We start from the raw sequence: 22,914 nt of genomic DNA on the forward strand, positions 1-22,914 counted from the left end.
CCATCGAAAGTTGTCATCTTGTCCCCCTCACCGTGGTCCGTGGCTGAGGTCCACCGTGCCAAAAGTAAGGTTGTTGTCTATTTTTTCTTTTAGTTGTTTATTATATTACTAAATCCTAGCTCCACCATCATAGGTTTTATTGCCGCCTCCAGTCACCACCATACATCTACCATCCTGCAGCCACTATCAGAGGTATTTTTTTCTATATTTTTTATTTTTTAAATTTTTTTGTTTGTTTAGGATTTTGTTAAGTATTTTATTAAATTCTTAATTAAATTTTTTTAATAAAGTGTGAGATTAGGATTTATTATATTAATTTAGTGTAATTAGAAATTAAATAATGTTAGATTAGATTGGGTGTAATTTAGGATTTGTTCTGAGTTAATAGTGTTTTGGATGATTGTTAATTTTCTGAGTTTTTTGTTGTCTGAGTTAATTATTTTCTGAGTTAATTAGTGTTGATTTTGTTAATTCTCTGAGTTAATTTTAACTTGTTAATTTTTTAAGTTAATTATTGACTTATTGTTGATTGTTGTTAATTTTTTGAATTTATTGTTGTCTGAGTTAATTATTTTTTGAGTTAATTAGTATTGATTGTAATTCATTCTCCGAGATAATCTTAATTTATTATTTTTCTAAGTTAATTATTGACTTATTGTTGATTATTGTTAATTTTTTTATTTTATTGTTGTCTGAGTTAATTATTTTATGAGTTAATTAGTATTGATTGTAATTCATTCTCCGAGTTAATCTTAATTTATTATTTTTCTAAGTTAATTATTGACTTATTGTTGATTGTTGTTAATTTTTTTATTTTATTGTTGTCTAAGTTAATTGTTTTCTGAATTAATTTTGCTAAGTTGATTGTTGTCAATTTTATTGAGTTTGTTGCAATTTACTCATTTGAATATATGAACTTTGATTTGTTTATTTAATTATAATTTGTGTGTTGATTATGTTTATAGTTTGCAATTGAAGGTGTATAGCCTGCTATTCCAGAAAATACGCCTGTAGACAGTAGATTTTCAGTGCTAGTAATTCTTTATTCATAGATTAATGGTTTGTGAGGCAAAACCTTCAACTAAGTTTGTAAGTTACTAAAATTGTATAAGTTTAAATAGATATACTATTTAATTAAGAGATATAATATGTATGTTAGTAGATTACTTAAAATGTTAATGTGTCATGATATGTTAATTAATTTGTTGTGAATTTGTCCTATTTGCTTATAACTTGTACTCTCTTTGTATAATTAATTTGTCCTATTTGCTGATAAACATGAATTATTTATAATCTTAATTTGTCCTATTTGTATAATTAATTTTTTTAACATTTTATTATCTAGAGAGTTTCAATATTTATTTGTGAACTTGTTTGTGAACTTTTAACGAAAATTATAGATAAATTATTATGAAAATTTAAAATTTTTAATTTTTAGTTTAAAAATTTTGAATTTAGATATTTAAAATTATGTATTAAATTTTTAAACAAATTTTTTAAAAAATAAAATTTAAGTTTACCATCGAATTTATTGGGGAATAAATCTAACGGTAACAAGCTCTAGAATTTTACCAATTAAAATTTAATATCTGCCAGCAAATAATTACCGACGAGATTTATATGGTTTGATTTATCCCACCGCTAAATTCGACGGTAAATTACAGACAAATTTTCTTGGTAAATCCGCCGGTATTCGACGATTTTCTTGTAGTGAAATACAGTACTCGAGAAAAAGATATAAAAAAAGAAATCCAAAGATGAAGCGGTAACAAATGAAAAGTGAGAACCAACTAAAAATGAATAAAAGAAGAAGCAAAGTGAAAAAGATATAACAATGCAAATAAGATAAGAGAAATCATCATAAATGTAAAAAAAAAAGCTTTAGTAAAACTAGAGAAACTAAAACAAGAGGCATGTAATCATGATTGAGCACAAGTATACACAAACAGGTAAAAAAAATATTTAGTAGACTTTATGCTCTAAAACTAAAAATTAAAAAAAATATAAGATGTCTAAAAAAGAGATAAAAATGACAGTAAATGAAACAAACAAGAACATATGAGTGTGTTTATTAGTCTTTAAGTATATAAAAAAGGAGAAAATGTATATATAAAATCGTAAAAGAAACAAGAAAGAAAAATAAAAAATTTGAATCAAGTTAAGTACATCAAGAATAAGATTGATGAAAGTTTAGTTCAAGTTGAGAGCATTAATAAAAGATAAAAAAGATATTTCTATGAGTTATTTACTGAAAGACAAAAAACTCTTTTATACTTTGATCAGTTACATATGAGAAAAGAAGTCCAAAACTTCAATTATTATTGAAAGATTCAAGATTTCGATGTAAAGGTTTGGAAAGATTTAGGAGGAAAGGCATTGGTCATTTAACCAAAATTTTTAATGAGATTTTTATATTTAAGATGCAAGATTAGTAGAGAAAGAGCACCTTGATTCCTACGAAAATAAAAAGAGATATGCAAAATTGTGAAAATTAAAGAAGGATCAATCTCATGAGTCATATCATGAAGTTATGAGAGAGGATGATAGAACGAAGGTTGAAACAGGAGACAAATGTCTTGGAGAACTAGTTTGATTTTATGTCAGATATGTCCACCATCAAAGCTATATACTTGTTAAGAAAAATTATGAAGAGGTATCAAAATAAAAAACAATGATATAAATATGGTATTTATTAATTTAAAAAATATATATATATAATAGGCTACCAAGAGGGATCTTATAAAAAGTTTTGGAATAAAAGAGTGTAAGGATTGCACATATTCATATGCAATGAAGGATATATACAATAGGGTCACAACTAGTACAAAGACTTAATAAGGTGGTGTGACGGAAGAGTTTTTTATTGGTGTAGAACTACACCAAAGGATCATCTCTAAATTCATTTTTTTTTACATAAGTTTTGAAAATACTTACAAAGCATATCCCGAAATCCGTACTATGGTGCATATGTTTTGCCAATGATATCATCCTTATAGAAGAATTAAGGAGATTCAAATAAGAAATTAGATTCATAGAGAAAAGCTTTAGTGGTGTACATTTTGTGCATAAATTGCAGTAAAATAGAATATAAGTTCGGCCTACGTAAGAGAAACACTAATATATAAGTACAAATTGAAAATAATATTCTACCACAAATAAAGTGTTTTAGATATCTTGAGTGTATCATACAGGATAATAAAAAAATTGAGAAAAATGTAAAACATAGGATCTAAGTGAATTGGTCAAAATGGTGGAGTGCGTCTGATTTTATATATGACAAAAAGATACCTATAAAAGTTAAAGGTAACTTTTATCGCACTGCCAATTAGACCAACTATGCTATATGGAATAGAGTGTTGGGCAACAAAGAATTAGTATAAACATAAGTTAAGTGTGATAAAGATAAGGATGCTGAGAACGATGAACAATCACACTCACATGGACAAAATAAAAAATGAATATATAAGTTAGAAAATTGGAATAATGTCTATTATTGTAAAAATAGTAGAAATTTGTCTTAGAAGGTTTAGACATGTGAAAAGAAAAATAGTAGAACATCCAATTAAAAATGTGGATCGTTAGATGAGATAAAAAGTAAATAGGAGTGAAAGGTAGAGAAAGACTCAAAATATCATATATAAACATGAAGTGGTCAAACAAAATTTTTATATACACAATCTTATTATAAATATGATACATGATAAGACTTAATAATATCGTTTGATTTGTATAGTCAATCTTATCTAATGGAATAAAGTTTTATTATTATTGTTGTTGTTATTGATTGTATTTCCATCCTTTTTAGCATAGGCATCATAGTCATAGACACCTTAGAGCTTCTTCAGTTTTTATTATAGTTATATGTAATTAAATTTTGGTAAATGTTATGGTGCCTATCACATTATTTGAAGTTATTAAAAAAAGATAAATAAATAATATTTAATAAATTTTAAATAACTTACTTTTATTTTAAATATTTTATTTTTTATTTTAAAATATAAGTTAGGCAATTTAGATACCATAGAATTTACCTTAAATTTTATGATGTCTCATGTCTGCACTTTGTATGATGCCAAAGTTGTGAGAATTGGACCGGTCATTGAACCGATCAAGTGACTGGTTCAATGTTTTAATGGTCTAACTAGAGTTGAACCGTGATTAAATCGGTTTAAATAAATATAAAATAAAATAATTAAAAATTTACTATAAAATTTTAAACAGCTAAATTTAATGACTTCAAAATTAATAAAATTCAAAATTTAAAATTCAAAATTTCAAAGATTAAAATTCAAAATGTTATAATTTATCATTGAAAGTTCACAAATTCAAACATTAAAATTTACCACTACAAAAAATTAAAATGCATATAATTAACAAACACATTATATTCCACCACTAAAAAAAAATAAACTAATTTCAGATACTACTTACACAAATTTCTAATTATTGAACCTAAACTTACACAAATTACATATAGCCAATAACTAAATGTTGATTATTGAACACAAATTTACACAAAATTTCTATTCACATAAGCAACAATCCAATTATACATACAGTTTCAGAATACAAAATTAACGACTACAGAACTCAGAAAACTCATAACTCAGAATTAACAATTACCATCAACAATCAACAAAATTATTTTAAAAAATTTAACTTGAAAAAAATTATCAAAAACCAGACAAATTAACAAGAATAATTAACTCAGAAGTATATATTAATCATAATTAATTTCAGAAAAAATTAGGGCTGAAGAAGCAATGGAGGAGTGCTCACTGGAGAAGACAAGACAGCCGAGCAATAGAGACGTCTGAGAGGAGGTGATGGCCGAGCAGTTAAACGGAGGTGACGGCGAGGAGGACAAGCGAGCAGAGACGTTCGCATTTCGCGTAAGACAGAGTGAGATCGGAGAGGGAGAGAGAGCGAGCTTGAAGAGAGAGAAGCCAAGCAGAGACGTCCGGGACGGCGACGAGAACAAGGCCGATGATGGTACCCTCTGTCGCTACCGATGACGACGATCACAGAAGCGGGCTTCACGACGAGCACAGAGACGGTGAGGAGGAGAAGAGTAGGTGGGCTTCGCGACGAGCATAGAGAAGGTGAGGAAGAAAAGAGTGGCGGCGTCTAGGGGTTCACGGTGGCTGGTGGGCCTTCACGACGAGCAGGCGGGATGGGGGCTGACGATGGCGACGGTGTTTGCTCTACTAGGGTTAGGGAGTGAGGGAATTGGGACTGGATGTTAATGGGTTGGAGGAAAGAAATTAGGACTGGGTTATCGTGTTAGTATAGTTGGTGAGTTTTTTTTTTTTTTTTAACTTTCTGACGTTAAAACGATGCAGTTTTAGATGCAAATTAAAAAACCGGACCTTTATAAAATCCTGTCAGTTTGTCCGGTTTATCAATTAACTACCGATTCAGCTAATTTTTTTATCAGTTTTTTATAGATAGACTGAACCGGCTAAATAATTAATTTTCGGTTAATCTAGTTAAACTGGTCGGTCCGATAAACATTGTATGATGCTCAGCTCTATTGCTCTATGCAATTGTATTTCCCTTGCATTGGGATCGGAGATTAAACCTTCGGTTTTTTTTTTATAAAAAAAATATAAAAAAAGTGTCAAATTATGAGACTATATTACTATTATGATTATGAATTATTTATATAGCTAGGTCTGCCTGATTAGCTACACAAAAAAAAAAAAAAAAAAAACATAATTAGCATTGCAAAAGATCCTGTTGTAATAAACACTGACCACACATACAATTCTTCTAGGTTTTATTAAAGAAAAACCCTATTGCTTGTTGACCATATTTTCACTGTCTCCGCGTGCTTGAAGACATGGAATTAAGAAGAGAAAACATTGCTTTCATATACAGCTTAATTAGATTTTTTTTATTGCTACTCACCAGTTGTTAAATCTTAATAAAGTTCCCCTAATTATTCCACCAAATAATTATATTGCTAAATACGACAAAATCCCATTTCTTTTTAATTTATTATATTTTTTAAGGATAAAGTATACTTTTTATCTTTGAAGTTTGACAAAAATTTTTAAAATATCTCTAAATTTTATTCTGTTTTAATTTTGTCCTAAAAATTTTCGATTTGCATCAAATATATCCTCGACGGCTAACTTTTCAAAAAATTTAAAATCAATCTAACAATAATGCATCAAAATTATGCTTGATTTGTTTGTGTTGAGGGTTATTCTTATGAAATTGTTGTTGAATTGGTCTTAAAATTTTTTGAAACATTAGCCGTCAGGAAATATATTTGATGCAAATCGAAAACTTTTAAGACAAAATTAAAAAAAAATAAAACTTAAAATATTTTTAAAATTTTTATTAAACTTTAAGAACAAAATTTTTTAATTATTGAATATACAATCTCCATCCACTACTAGGTGCTAATTGCTGAATCCATGTTTTTCATACACATACACCTAATTGGATGACATGAACTGAAAAAGATATAAATATTAATTGAGCTCCCAAGAAGTTGCAAGCTTAATTATAATTGAAGAGTTACAATTCTAATTAAATAATCATATCATATATACTCAAGTTAAGTGTTTTGATTTGCTGGTACAAGATACTTGTTGTTTATGTATATATTTTCATACATATGCTCCGATACTTTACCTAACAATTGATAAGGTATGCTACCGGCCACTTTATTATATGTTTAATTATATATTAAACTTTTCCTCATACCTGGTTTTACCTAATTAAGCATCCAATAATGGAACTTTCTCAGTTAACTATTCTCACCTTCTTGTGTCGTAGTGGCCCTAGAGCGTGTAAAGTTGCATGTTACTTTAATAAGAAGCATTATGTCAATTAATTATACAAAATTATCGTGGTGTCATTTTCTTTGCTGAATTTTGTGTGAGATTAGGTTTGATATAAACTCCAAAAAGCCTACCATTTGGTAACAAACAGAGACAGTGAGTAACATGAAATCAACTAATTAATCCTTCCATTAAAATAGTTTAATTAGGCACTTAATAAATGTATACATGCGCAATTGGTTTTAAAGAGAAAATGACGTGCTGAACAAACTATATATGCACGGTTGATTAAATGAGGACATGTGATGATAAATAATTATTGGATGTTCAACTATTTTTATATTATATATTAATTAATAATTGACTTTTTTTTATTACTATGCAAAACAACATGGAGGCCTAATTAATTAAAAATATCAGTTTACGAAATATGAAAATGTTTGATAGTAAAAAAAACTTAGTAAAAAATAATTAAAATTTATTACAATAATTAATAAATATTAAATAAGTTAAATTTTGACATTTTTTTTTATCATTCTGACATTACTCTTATAAATAATATGGATATATTTTGCATTAATAGTTTCAATTTATGATCTTAATTAATTAGGCTAAGAACAGATAAACTTAGCTGCCAATATTCTTTAACGGGTTACATCGCTGATCTTACACGTCTTTATCTCTTATATTATGTCAATTGATTATCTATATTGGGTGTTCTTATTTTATGTATCTTTTAATGTTAAATTATAAGCGTGCATTAGACATCAGACGTGACCTGATGAATGATATGATGATGATCCCCTAATTTCGTCTCTCTGAAATTTATTACTTGGTCATATTTTAAAATTCCTAGAATAATATAGTCAAACGAATTAGTGTTTAGCCTTTTAGATAAAAAAAAATATTATAAAAGAAGTAGTCGAACGAAAATTAATATTTTTTTAATTTTGAGTGAAGGATTTATCTTCGTAAAAGATATGGGAAAATTTTAATTTTTGTTAAGTAGTTTTATCACTTCTATCCATTAAATATTTTACAAGCCAAAAATAAAAATTAGTGTTGACGAATAATACTCTGATCTATCACGTAAAAAAGAAAAAAGAAAAAAAAAAGCATAGAATCGATATATGAGTAACAAAAAAATACAACTTATCTTGTTTGTAATTGAAATCTTTTCATAAATATGTGACTTATGTAATTTAATTTATGGTGAACCAAATAAATAATAGGGTTAAGTATGGTTTTGGTTCCAAAAGTTTTCGGCCAGAATCAAAACCGTCCATCATCTAATTTTCGATTTAAAATCATCATTAACTTTTTTTCGTATTAAAATCGTCATTTTAAATAAAATTTTTAATTTAATTCCTAAACTACCCGTTATTTTAATAAAAAAACAAAATAAAAAAATAAAAAAAAATGCGTTTTGGGGAGGGGGGGCAAGGGAAACGCGTTGGGGGTAGGGGGTGGGGGGAGGAAACGCGGGAGGGAGGGGAGGAGTCCATAGCCGCCGCCACCATCGCCGGTCCGCCCACGAGCCGCCGTCGGAACCACGACCAGAGGAAGACGTCGCCGCCTTCCCTTCATGTATCTTTCTGCCGCCACCGTGGAGTGCGTCGCCGGGAAGGGGAGCCCGAGCTGCCGATCTATCCAGCCGTGGAGTGTATCGCCGCCGTTCATGCATGCTCCTGCCACCGCCGATCTACTCAGCCGCCGTCGCTCTTCGCCTTCTGCATCTGCTTCTTTGTGCTTTGAATTTCTGATTTGGTTTTGTACTTCTCTGTTGATTTGGCTTTGTGCTTGAATTTGTTGATTTGGCTTTGTGTTGGATTTATTGATTTGTTGCTTTCTGTTTCTGCTTGTGTTAAATTTGTGTTGGATTTGTTGATTTTCTGCTTTCTGTTTCTGCTTCTCTTGTGAAGGTAGAGGCGGAGGTGAGGGGTGGGGGGAAGGGGAGACGGGGAAGGGGAGGGAACGCAGGGTGGGGGTGGGGGGAAGGGAAGACGGGGAGGGGAAGGGACGCGGGATGGGGGTAGGGGTGGGGGAAGGGAAAAGGGGGGAGGGGGACGGCGGCGGCGTTGGTGGTGGTGTTGGTAGAGGTTGTGGCGGTGGTGTTGGTGTTGGTGGTGGTGGTGGTGGAGGAGGTAATTGTGTTGGTAGTGGTGAGAGTATTTTTGTCCAAAAAAATAAAAAGAACGATTTTAATACGAAAAAAAACGTTAAGGATGATTCTAAATCGAAAATTAGATGAGGGACGATTTCGATTCTGGCTGAAAACCTTTGGAAACAAAACCATACTTAATCATAAATAATAAGATATATTTTTATTAATATTTTTATAGTTATATATTTTTATAAATAAAATATTTAAATTATTTATTAAAAAAATCCGGCTCATCCTTCGGTAGATTAATAATTTCAAGTTGAAGTCATATAATTTACTAATATATTTTAGTTTTTTAAGAATACATATGAAAAAAAGTTAGGAACTCATTTAGATAAAGATGTTTATAATGTTTTTTTATAGATATTTTTTTAATAATTAAAATTTAACATATATAATCGATTAAACTGTATTATTTTTATCAAAATTAGGCCAGACAAATTAATTTGACCGAAAAAATAGTGAATTAAATCTTGAACCAATCTAAATTAATATTATTGTTTATAGAAAATGACTACAATATCTTTATTATAGAAAATAACTAAAATATTCCTATTATATATATATATATTAGAGATAATACTCAATTTGATCCCTGAAGTTACACTCGAGCCTCAATTTAGTCCTTAAAGTTTTAATTGCCTCAATTTAGTCTCCAAACTTTTCAATTGACTCTGTGACGGAAACCACTGTAGGGATTAACGTGATTAAAATTTGAACATTTTCTCTATATATTAATTTAGAGAATTCTAAATTTTAGCCCTTTTGTAAATCCCGGTTAAATTAGTAAATAATTAGTCAATAAATTAGTTTTTAATAAGGATGATTAGAAATGTGAATATTATATTAAATTAGGATAGAGCTCGTCGAAACGAGAATTTTGACACCAATTTAAAAAAAAATCGGTCAAAAATTAGACCGAACGGGCCGAACCAGTTGAACCGGGCCGAAACCGGGCCCGTGGGCCCAACCGGCCCAGCATTTAATGAATCCAAGTCTCTCTTCTTCCCCATTCAGCAGAGGCAGCGTGAAACACATTTAGGGGAAGAGAGAAACGAAGAACGTTTCCAACCCTCACGGTAAATTTAATTTGCCGTAACTCCTCCGTCCGAGCTCCGATCGCCGCACTGTTTGTGGCCACGCGTCCACCGCGTCGAGCTCTACATTTCTACCGAAACAATTTCATAGGTAAATCATTCTTTTATTCTCAGCCTCTTCTTCCCCAATTTTTGGGAAATTAAGTGGAGGTATTAAATTTCTTTACTCTTTGATGTTTTAGGATCCAATTAGCTTGAGGAAAACGTTCACTCTTGCTTATGTGAAGCTTGGATAAGGTGAGAAAATTATAATTCCATTTTAATTTCATTTAATTTGATCTTTGAGTATTAAATTGGGTATATATGTGTTATAAATGTGTATTAGGTTGTAAATAAATAATTGGAGCTTGAAATTGTGAATACTGGAGCTTGGAGGAAGCGGATTAGTTGAGGTTTTGAGGGCTGTGTTCTTTTAGGAAAATTGTCTTAGAATAATTCTTGGGAATCGGCTAAGGTATGGTTTAGGTTTCTTGCATTTAATATATAATGTTCTGTGAAAACTTAGGCTAGATGACCATAAGATAAGTTGGAATGCAGGTGTATATTTAATGTTTAGTAATGGGTTGATGAATATGCTTGGTTTGGTTTGGTGATTTGTTTGTAAGATGATATTGGTTGCTAGTTGGATCTTTGAAAGGATATATGATTGAATTGTTGATTAAATGGCTATATTTTAGTTTGGTTGAATGATGATTGATGAAAAGATATGGAGCTTGTTGAGGATTATTGTTAGCAATTTGGATTGGTGGTAATAGGTTTGAAAATAATTGGAATGGAAATTTTGAATGAAAAATGAGGTATTTTGTGTTAAAATCCTAGGATATGTGAACTATGATTTTTAGTTGAATTTTGGTTGTTGGATTTGAATATTGTATGAGTATAATTATTGATCTGAGGTAGATTTATTGTGGTGATTGTTATGATAATGAGGAAGGGTATGTTGAATTGAAAAGAATACAGGTTTGGACCTGAAAAGGGTGGCAAAGTCCGAGTTTTAGAAGAGATGCTGCCGAAATTTTATAAAAATTAGAGATTTTGTTTAGATGATTATTTAAAAAGATTTAGATTCAAAGGTTATATGGTTTGATTTTGAGTTATTAAGAAAATGAGCATGTTTTAAGTTTGATTCATTTAGAAAAGAATGAATTATGTTTTGAATTGAAACTATTGATGGACGGAATGGGAGGTGTGATAATGAAAGATAAGGATTGAATATGATTGATGTATGATGATGAATGAGATGCGATTGAGAATGATGCGGATGTTGATGAATTATAATTGAATTATTTATATGGCTTGAATAATTTAATGATCTGAGATACGAGGTTCCCTGGATTAAGTGCCGTGGCTTGCCACCACGTGTACCAGGTTAAAAACTCGATACTCTGTTGACCCTATGACGTAAGTGTGACCGGGCACTATATAAATTCCCGGGAATGTTACCCCCATTGAGTAATATTGATTATTTGAGATAAAGCTATGCATAGACTCTTGGGGATGCACGTCGGGGGACAGTCTAAGGACAATTCAGACTTGTCGGGTTGGCTGGATAACCGACAGATGAGCCTCATCAGCCATAGGACAGGCATGCATCATCTACATATTACTTGAATTACTTGCTTGTGCTTTAATTGGGTGTGCCTATATGTACTTGCCATGTTAAATGTGTATTTGTTACCTGCAGTATTTGTAACCTTCTTGTGTTTGCCTTTATCTGTCTATTTGTCTGTGAAAATGCATGATGGAGTTGGAGGTATGGAGGAATGGCAGTATGGGACCTAGATTTAAGATTAAGTTAAGTTAGGTTTAAATATTCTTAGAAACCACCTTTTATGGCTTCTGTTTAATACTTTAAACTCTATAATCTGAGTGTCGGCGTTCTAGGATTGCCTCTGGCATTCCCAGGACCTTATATATTATGTGTGTGGCACCTTTACCATACTGAGAACCTCCGGTTCTCATTCCATACTATGTCGTTGTTTTTCAGATGCAGGTCGAGAGGCATCTCGTTAGGCGTCTGGACTCTTGAAGCGGAGTGGTTACTGGGTTATTTTGTTATGCTATGATGTATATATATGTACTTAGCTTTCTCTCCACATAACTTATTCTTTTTGATCCTCCTAGAGGTGTATGGAGAGGTAGAATTTATTTTATGTACATTTGGGTTTTGGATATGTATATATATGTATATATGTGTGTATATTCTCCGGCCAGTCTTGACTTCGCAGGCTGAGTCAGGAGCTCGTTATTGTATCTTTGACTCTCTGTTCCTGTTTTGGGTTACTTTACACTTGACAGCGGTAGCTTTCTTAGCACGCAAGTTAACTCGTTTTTCGAGCGTTGCGCTTTTATTTCACGATTTCTATTTCCTCTATTCTTCAAGGCTCCTAGCATATTATAATTCTTCTGCTATTATATATATACATTTTATTTTAGAGATCGTAATACCACACCACCTCTGTTTTACGACTTAAGCGTAAAGCTCTGAGTGGTAGGGTGTTACATTATGGTATCAGAGCAGTTCGTTCCTATAGAGCCTGAAAGATGGACTGATTGTGCTTCTGTACATTCTCTGTATATGTGTCTATATGCTATTAGGATATCTGACTGATATATATAGCATAAACGTTTGTGAGCATGCATTTGGAACTTTAAGCATTAGACCTGTGATATTAAAACTGATCAACTTAATATCACTTGTTTAGTGTGTATAAGGACCAGATGTCGACTCGCAGACGCGGTCGCGGGCGAGGTAGAGGTAGGATAGGCATCGTTACTCCTAGTCCGGTAGGGAATGATCCAGTAGACTTTATGGCTACTCTGGAAAATATGGCTGTAGCTATGCAGGCAATAGCCGAGGCACTGGATAATAAGATAAATCAGGGTAATTACGGAAATAATAATGATGAGGATGGTCCTATGACACTTGCTTTATTTCTGAAAGTTCACCCTCCGACTTTCAGGAGAACCTCAAATCCCACTAACGCAGATAATTGGATTCAAGCTATGGAACGGTTGTTGCAGGCCCAACAGATTCCTGAGAAGCAATGGGTTGGATTTTAAACTTATCAACTACAAGGTGAGGCTCAGTATTGGTGACAGGGGACACGATGTATCCTGCAGGCAGGTGACGCTGTGATAGTCGGGAGATTGGTTATTTAAGAACCATGTTTTGCTTGATTGTTCTGAGAAGTCAGTACAGTTTATGCTGGAAGGGTCAGAAGCACCTGTTGTGGTGAATAATTACTATTTAGACTCTATGATAGTAAACTGTTCTGGAACTGAATGTCAGGGTATTATGTTATTAACTGCGGGAGTATTAGATGATGATCAGAGTTTAGAGTAGATTCCGGTTGTATGCGAATTTACAGATGTGTTTTCGGATAATATTAATGAATTTCCACCTAATCGGGATGTTGAATTTGCAATTGAGTTGGTGTCTGGAGCCGATCCGATTTCGATTACTTCTTACAGGATGTCACCTTTAGAAATGGTTGAACTGAAAGCTCAGCTGGAAGATCTGTTGGGTAAGCATTTTATTCGACCAAGTGTTTATCCGTGGGGAGCATCAGTATTGCTGGTAAAGAAGAAGGATGGGAGTATGCGGTTATGTGTCGATTATCGGCAATTGAATGAGATCACTGTGAAGAATAAATATCTGTTGCTTAGAATCGATGATCTAATAGATCAGCTACAGGGTGCCGGTGTGTTTTCTAAGATTGATCTGCGATCCGGGTATCATCAAATAAGGATTAGAGACGAGGATATTCTGAAAACTGCTTTCAGAACGCGTTATGGTCATTATGAGTATATAGTGATGTCTTTTGGGTTAACTAATGCCCCGGCAGTATTTATGGATTATATGAACAGGATTTTCCGACCGTATCTGGACAAGTTTGTTATTGTCTTCATTGGTGATATTCTTGTTTATTCTAAGTTTGAGGAGGAACATGCTAATCACTTATGAACTGTGCTGCAAATTCTGAGAGACAGGAAGTTATATGCTAAGTTATCTAAATGCGAGTTTTGGAAGAGTGAGGTAAAGTTTCTCGGTCACGTGGTGAGTAAGCAGGGAATAGCCATGGATCCTGCTAAGGTAGAAGCAGTGATGAAATGGGAGTGATTAACTTCAGTAATAGAGATTAGAAGTTTTCTAAGTTTGGCGAGATAGTATCGGAAATTCATTAAGGGACTTTCATAGCTCGCCTTACCTTTAACTAAGTTGACTAGGAAGGATACGCTTTTTATTTGGACCCAGAGTGTGAAGAGAGTTTTTGAGCATTAAAGCACAGATTGACTACTGCACTCGTGTTAGTATTGTCTGAACCAAGTGAGCCGTTTGAAGTGTACTGTGATGCATCGCTGAAGGGCTTGGGGTGCGTTCTGATGCAGCACCAGAATGTTGTAGCACACGCCTCACGGCAATTAAAGCCGTATGAGATGAACTATTCGACACATGATTTAAAACTTGCTGCTATTGTGTTTGCTTTAAAGATTTGGAGGCACTACCTCTATGGTGTTAAGTTTCATGTTTTCTCAGACCATAAGAGTTTGAAGTATCTTTTTGAGCAGGAAGAGTTGAATATGTGTCAGAGGAGGTGGATGGAGCTTCTGAAAGATTATGATTTTGAATTGAATTATCATCTAGGAAAAGCGAACGTTGTGGCAGAGGCTTTGAGTCAGAAGTCTTTATATGCAGCTTGGATGATGCTACGGGAAGAAGAATTACTAAGGGTATTTCAAGGTTTGAATTTGGGAATCAGAGAAGAATCTGGAATTTTGTGTTTGAGTCAGTTGCAGATTTCAAGTGATTTTAAATTATAACTTCTGAAGGCTCATCGAGACAGTGAAGCGTTACGTAAGGTATTACCAGCAGTTGAACAGGAAAAACAGTGGAGAGTGTCAGAAGGACAGGATGGTTTGTGGAGGTTTAAGAACCAGATTATTGTGCCAGATATTAGGGACCTGCGACAGAGTATTTTGAAGGAAGCTCATAAGAGTAGATTCTCAATTCATCCAGGGAGTACTAAAATGTATCAGGATCTGAAAGCGATGTTCTGGTGGCCAGGTATGAAGAATGATGTGGCATTGCACGTATCTAAATGTTTAACATGTCAGAAGGTTAAGATTGAGCATCAGAGACCATCAGGGACCCTTCAGCCTTTAGAGATTCTACAATAGAAATGAGAGAGTATCGCAATGGATTTTGTGATAGGTTTGCCTAGAACCCGATCTGGTTGTGATGCTATTTGGGTGGTTGTGGATCGATTGACGAAATCAGCTCACCTTCTTCCTATCTGAATAAGTTGCACAATAGAGGAATTGGCTCAAATGTATATCAAAGAGATTGTCAGGTTACATGGCGTGCCTTCTACCATTATATCTGACAGGGATCCTCGTTTTACATCAAGGTTCTGGGGAGCTTTTCAGTATGCATTTGGGACTCAGTTAAGCTTGAGTACTGTGTATCACCCTCAGACAGAGGGTCAGTCAGATAGAATTATTCAGACCTTGGAGGATATGCTAAGGGCTTGTATTTTGGACCAGCCAGCGAGCTAGGATTGGTATATGCCATTGATAGAATTTTATTATAATAATAGCTATCATGCGAGCATCGGAATGGCTCCATATGAGGCTCTGTATGGCAAGAAATGTCAATCTCCATTATGTTGGTATGAAATTAGAGAAAGGAGTTTATTAGGGCCTGAGATGATAGCTGAAAACGACTGAACAGATAAAGAAAATTCGTAGTCGAATGCTTATAGCCCAAAGCCGCCAAAAGAGCTATGCTGTTCAGAGGCGAAAGCCTTTGGAGTTCAAAGAAGAAGAACATGTCTTTCTGAAAGTTACACCAACCATTGGAGTGGGAAGAGCTTTTAAGACTAAGAAACTAAATCCCCGTTATATTGGACCGTTTGAGATCTTGAAGAGAATTGGACTAGTGGCTTATAGAATTGCCTTACTGCCGTATTTTTCGAATTTGCACGATGTGTTTCATGCGTCACAGCTTCGGAAGTATACTCCTGACGCAAGTCATGTTCTAGAATCGGAACCAGCCCAAGTAAGAGAAGATCTAACACTTCGAGTAATTCCAGTGAGAATTGATGATACTAATATTAAACGATTATGCGGAAAGGAAGTATCATTGGTAAAAATAATTTGGAGTCGAGCTGGTATCGAGGAACATACCTGGGAACTCAAATCAGATAAGCGAAAGGACTACCCACATCTCTTTTCAGGTAATTGAATTTGAATTTTGAGGGCAAAATTCTTTATTAGGTGGGTAGAATGTAAATCCCGGTTAAATTAGTAAATAATTAGTCAATAAATTAGTTTTTAATAAGGAGGATTAGAAATGTGAATATTATATTAAATTAGGATAGAGCTCGTCGAAACGAGAATTTTGACACCAATTTCAAAAAAAATCGGTCAAAAATTAGACCGAACGGGCCGAACCAGTTCAACCAGGCCCGTGGGCCCAACCGGCCCAGCATTTAATGAATCCAAGTCTCTCTTCTTCCCCATTCAGCAGAGGCAGCGTGAAACACATTTAGGGGAAGAGAGAAACGAAGAACGTTTCCAACCCTCACGGTAAATTTAATTTGCCGTAACTCCTCCGTCCGAGCTCCGATCGCCGCACCGTTTGTGGCCACGCGTCCACCGCGTTGAGCTCTACATTTCTACCGAAACAATTTCATAGGTAAATCATTCTTTTATTCTCAGCCTCTTCTTCCCCAATTTTTGGGAAATTAAGTGGAGGTATTAAATTTCTTTACTCTTTGATGTTTTAGGATCCAATTAGCTTGAGGAAAATGTTCACTCTTGCTTATGTGAAGCTTGGGTAAGGTGAGAAAAATTATAATTCCATTTTAATTTCATTTAATTTGAGCTTTGAGTATTAAATTGGGTATATATGTGTTATAAATATGTATTAGATTGTAAATAAATAATTGGAGCTTGAAATTGTGAATACTGGAGCTTGGAGGAAGCGGATTAGTTGAGGTTTTGAGGGCTGTGTTCTTTTAGGAAAATTGTCTTGGAATAATTCTTGGGAATCGACTAAGGTATGGTTTAGGTTTCTTGCATTTAATATATAATGTTCTGTGAAAACTTAGGCTAGATGACCATAGGATAAGTTGGAATGCAGGTGTATATTTAATGTTTAGTAATGGGTTGATGAATATGCTTGGTTTGGTTTGGTGATTTGTTTGTAAGATGATATTGGTTGCTAGTTGGATCTTTGAAAGGATATATGATTGAATTGTTGATTAAATGGCTATATTTTAGTTTGGTTGAATGATGATTGATGAAAAGATATGGAGCTTGTTGAGGATTATTGTTAGCAATTTGGATTGGTGGTAATAGGTTTGAAAATATTTGGAATGGAAATTTTGAATGAAAAATGAGGTATTTTGTGTTAAAATCCTAGGATTTGTGAACTATGATTTTTAGTTGAATTTTGGTTGTTGGATTTGAATATTGTATGAGTATAATTATTGATCTGAGGTAGATTTATTGTGGTGATTGTTATGATGATGAGGAAGGGTATGTTGAATTGAAAAGAATATAGGTTTGGACCCGAAAAGGGTGGCAAAGTCCGAGTTTTAGAAGAGATGCTGCCAAAATTTTATAAAAATTAGAGATTTTGTTTAGATGATTATTTAAAAAGATTTAGATTCAAAGGTTATATGGTTTGATTTTGAGTTATTAAGAAAATGAGCATGTTTTAAGTTTGATTCATTTAGAAAAGAATGAATTATGTTTTGAATTGAAACTATTGATGGACGGAATGGGAGGTGTGATAATGAAAGATAAGGATTGAATATGATTGATGTATGATGATGAATGAGATGCGATTGAGAATGATGCGGATGTTGATGAATTATAATTGAATTATTTATATGGCTTGAATAATTTAATGATCTGAGATACGAGGTTCCCTGGATTAAGTGCCGTGGCTTGCCACCACGTGTACCAGGTTGAAAACTCGATACTCTGTTGACCCTACGACGTAAGTGTGACAGGGCACTATATAAATTCCCGGGAATGTTACCCCCATTGAGTAATATTGATTATTTGAGATAAAGCTATGCATAGACTCGCTCTTGGGGATGCACGTCGGGGGACAGTCTAAGGACAATTCAGACTTGTCGGGTTGGCTGGATAACCGACAGATGAGCCTCATCAGCCATAGGACAGGCATGCATCATCTACATATTACTTGAATTACTTGCTTGTGCTTTAATTGGGTGTGCCTATATGTACTTGCCATGTTAAATGTGTATTTGTTACCTGCAGTATTTGTAACCTTCTTGTGTTTGCCTTTATCTGTCTATTTGTCTGTGAAAATGCATGATGGAGTTGGAGGTATGGAGGAATGGCAGTATGGGACCTAGATTTAAGATTAAGTTAAGTTAGGTTTAAATATTCTTAGAAACCACCTTTTATGGCTTCTGTTTAATACTTTAAACTCTATAATCTGAGTGTCGGCGTTCTAGGATTGCCTCTGGCATTCCCAGGACCTTATATATTATGTGTGTGGCACCTTTACCATACTGAGAACCTCCGGTTCTCATTCCATACTATGTCGTTGTTTTTCAGATGCAGGTCGAGAGGCATCTCGTTAGGCGTCTGGACTCTTGAAGCGGAGTGGTTACTGGGTTATTTTGTTATGCTATGATGTATATATATGTACTTAGCTTTCTCTCCACATAACTTATTCTTTTTGATCCTCCTAGAGGTGTATGGAGAGGTAGGATTTCTTTTATGTACATTTGGGTTTTGGATATGTATATATATGTATATATGTGTGTATATTCTCCGGCCAGTCTTGACTTCGCAGGCTGAGTCAGGAGCTTTTATTTTAGAGATCGTAATACCACACCACCTCTGTTTTACGACTTAAGCGTAAAGCTCTGAGTGGTAGGGTGTTACACCTTTAATTCTCTACCGTTATAGGGTTAGGATTTAAAGTTTTCAATATATAGTATTTTAGTTATTTTCTATAATAAGGGTATTTTAATTATTTTTTATAAAAAATAATATTAATTTAGACCAGTTCAAGATTTGGTTCACTATTTTTTTGGTCAAATTAATTTGTCTAGCTTAATTTTAACAAAAATAACACGATTTAATCGATTATATGTGTTAAATTTTAATTATTAAATAATATTTAAAAAAAAAACGTTTTAGACATCTTTATCTAAGATACTCTCAAAAATTAATGCTAAAAAATTTTATTTAATGGCGGACCGACCCAGTTGTGAAAATATTTATTTTTAAAAATTGAAACTGATGTTGAAGGATTAAGATTTAATATTATATTTAATGATTAAATATTAAAATTAAAATTTTATTTAAAATATAAAATTTTAGTATTTTTAAAAAATAAAAATATTAGGGTCTAAAATTTTTGAAAACAAAGATTAAACTTTTAATCATATTTTTTTATTAACTAAAAATATTTTAATAAATATTTTTATTTATTTTTTATTTATTTTAAATTAAATAAAATATTAAGACATAATTTAATTTTATATATTTTATATTAAATATAATACAAAAATTTAATTTTGCCTTAATCTCTTCGCTTTTGTCAATCAATTTCTGTTTTTCAATCTTAATCTACCTTTCAAACAAAGCCTAGGTGAATTTAAGAGAGACACAATGAGTTTGTGAGAATTTTATTCTTACAACTTGCTATTAGGTGTTGGATAAAATAATGTCATGCACTGAGAAACACTATATATTGGTCCATGGTGTAGTTCAACCTATTCAGCTTTTCATCATTAAGGTGCTCAATACTTTTGTCAGCACCAGTCCTCACCAATGCATCTTCATCCAATGCGATGGGAACAAATAACCAAAATTATAATAACATTAAATGAGCAAAAAAATGAAAAAAAAAAAAAGATAACCATCCATGCATACGTCGTCTTTTCTGATAATTATAGATGCACCACACGTGTAGTCTGTAGACATAGACCATACTGTGATGCAACACCTGGTTAAATTCTAAAACATGCAATAATATAGTATTGTTATTTTTTTTATTAGTATAGAATAGTATTAATTTAATTTTATAAAGAAACTCTCACGCGTAGGATATTTTGAGTTTCTAAATTGGAGTGCATCCCACAACCACTACATTTTATTAGGTTGATGTTGGTTGTTATTCTCCACGCAACCTTTAGATTATTATTTATTTATTTACAAATGTAATATATGCTTGATTTTATGAATATAAAAAAAATTTCTTTCAGATTATTGACATTCAATTTTTTTCAAATTTTGTTATTACAACATAAAGCGAAATTCGAACTTTTAATATTTATTATTAACAAGTGAATTAACTAGTCGATCAATTTAAGTTGGTTATTGACATCAATTAGTTCATACACATTTAGATACAAAAAAGAAATAGTTATTATTATATGGACAAAATTAATTAATTTATTTATAATGCCTAAAAAATTAAATATTTATTTATTTATATAACAAAACCTAATTAAATATTAATGTAAAAACAATGCATAAAATTGAATGTAAAGACTTTGAGGAGGGGAATCCGCCCAAATTTTGAAAAAAAAAATAATTATTATTATATATAGACGTATATATATTGTCTTATTGTTATATTTTGTTTGCTCTTCTAACAAAATATAATGTTTTTTAGTTTTATGTTAAGAAAATTTATCATTAAACTTTACATATAATATATAATTACCATGTTAAATTCAATCTACTAATACCGAAACAAGAAATAGATAAATAGATTAATTCAATAAAAAACAATAAATCTATGTCTATATGTAAACAATTAATTTCTCGGCATTTATTTTTTATCCAATTTTGTAAAAATAATTTCAAAATGATTAATTTATGCAGTTGAACTTAGTTCTTTCAAGTTGTACTCTTTATAATTTTTTTAGCCACTTATAATATTGATTATGATTATTACCTTATATACAAAGAAATAAGCATAGTATATTGCAAAATATACATCATATACATCATATACAAAGAAATAAGAATAGTATATTGCAAAATATATTACATCATATACATGATAGTTCTTAAATTTACTTTGTAGATTCTTAAAAGAAAACCCGCGAAATAATTAAACTGATAGTTTAGTAATTAATGCTCTAATACATTTCATAGTTCGAGATCTTATATAACAAATAATGACTGTAATTCTTTAAATAAGCTGAATAAAGCTAACGCTATTATGATGTACTCTAGATAAATTAAGAAGTATAATATTTTTTAAAATTTAATTTATTATTAAAAATTATTAAATAAATTAAATTTATTTATTTATTATTATATGTTTTTTTTTGTCACAGTCTAAATGAACAAGTGAACACAAGCAAAACAAACCAAACTCCTTATTTAATACAATCAAACCTTACAAACTTAATGGAACTCATCCATTAGATGGAACTCCTTCATTAAAGAGAGAATATGATTTTCAAATTTTTACCCATTTTATTAATTTAATTAGAAAGTTATTAAAATTTGAAACTAATTTTTATAAAATATTACAATATAAATTTAAGAGTACTCTTTATTTGTATAGGAATGAGTCTAATAAATAATTATTCAATTTAATATATATAATTAAGAGTACTCCTTTTTATATAGAAAAAAAATATATATGCAACATTGCATTTTATTTATTTATTATAATTTATTAAGATAAAATTATATAATTATTTTTTAAACATTAATTATTTATTTTACATGCAATATAAAAATAAATAAATATAAACTTTATTTAATAGACTCCATTGTTGCTATATTATTTGATGAATCAAAGAAAATGTTATTTTAAAAAAATTAATAATATATTTTTAATAATATTATTAATGCAAAATAATAAATTTTAAATATTCTTTTAAATAATATATTAATTCCAAATAATATATTTTAAATATAATAAAGTAACATATTTTAGTAAAAAATTTTGTTATTAAAAAATTATATCAATATTATTTTATATAAATTTTTTATTAATCTTCTTTTCCTTTTGCAAGAACAACTATAATATCGTCGAGACATAAAAAGAGTAATTTGGCTTTATTTTCTATTTGATTCGAATTTGGTCATTAATAAAATGTTATATACATACATACATACACGTATATAAATTGGGATCATAAAATATATTTTATTTAACCTAATATACTTTATCATTATGAATATATGAATGATAAATACATACAATATTTAAAATATAAATTTTATGAAACTATGTCATAACAAAGAAATATATTGTGCGAAAAAAATCAATATTAATTCAGAATATAACATAAATAGAGAATACAATAAATATGGCTTCTTCAATATTGGAGGTGCATCAGAACAGACACCGATAAAGGAAAATCATCCCTTGGATGGAACCGGAATTCATGATTATTGGGACCAGCAACACAGCCTACAGAAGGGGCTGTGGAATCCTTCGGAGTTTTGACACTTGCCAGTGTCGTTTATGGCTTGACAAAAAATCAACATTCATGATTGTAATAAGTCCAGATGTACAATTCAACCATTTTAATGGTCACGACGAGAAAAATAGTGTGTCCCGCGAAGTGTGAGGAAAATTGAGATGTGCTTCTACATTGAAGATTCTTGTGAGTATAAAGGAAGAAAGAAAGAAAGAAAGGAAGAAACGAAGAAAGGAAGAAATGAAGAAACTAACTAAGCTGATTAATAATGGCAATTATTATTATCGTTTTCAAGTGTACATAGGAGTACACAAGAATAAGAATCTAGTTTGGTTTAATTTGGGCGAAAAGAAAAGTTAAGGAATTAAATAGACAACTAGCATAATTTTTTAATATTACCAGTGACAATG

The sequence above is a fragment of the Arachis ipaensis genome, chromosome B5 (assembly GCF_059453495.1).
Source record: "Arachis ipaensis isolate K30076 ecotype BB chromosome B5, ASM5945349v1, whole genome shotgun sequence".
Taxonomy (NCBI): Eukaryota; Viridiplantae; Streptophyta; class Magnoliopsida; order Fabales; family Fabaceae; genus Arachis; species Arachis ipaensis.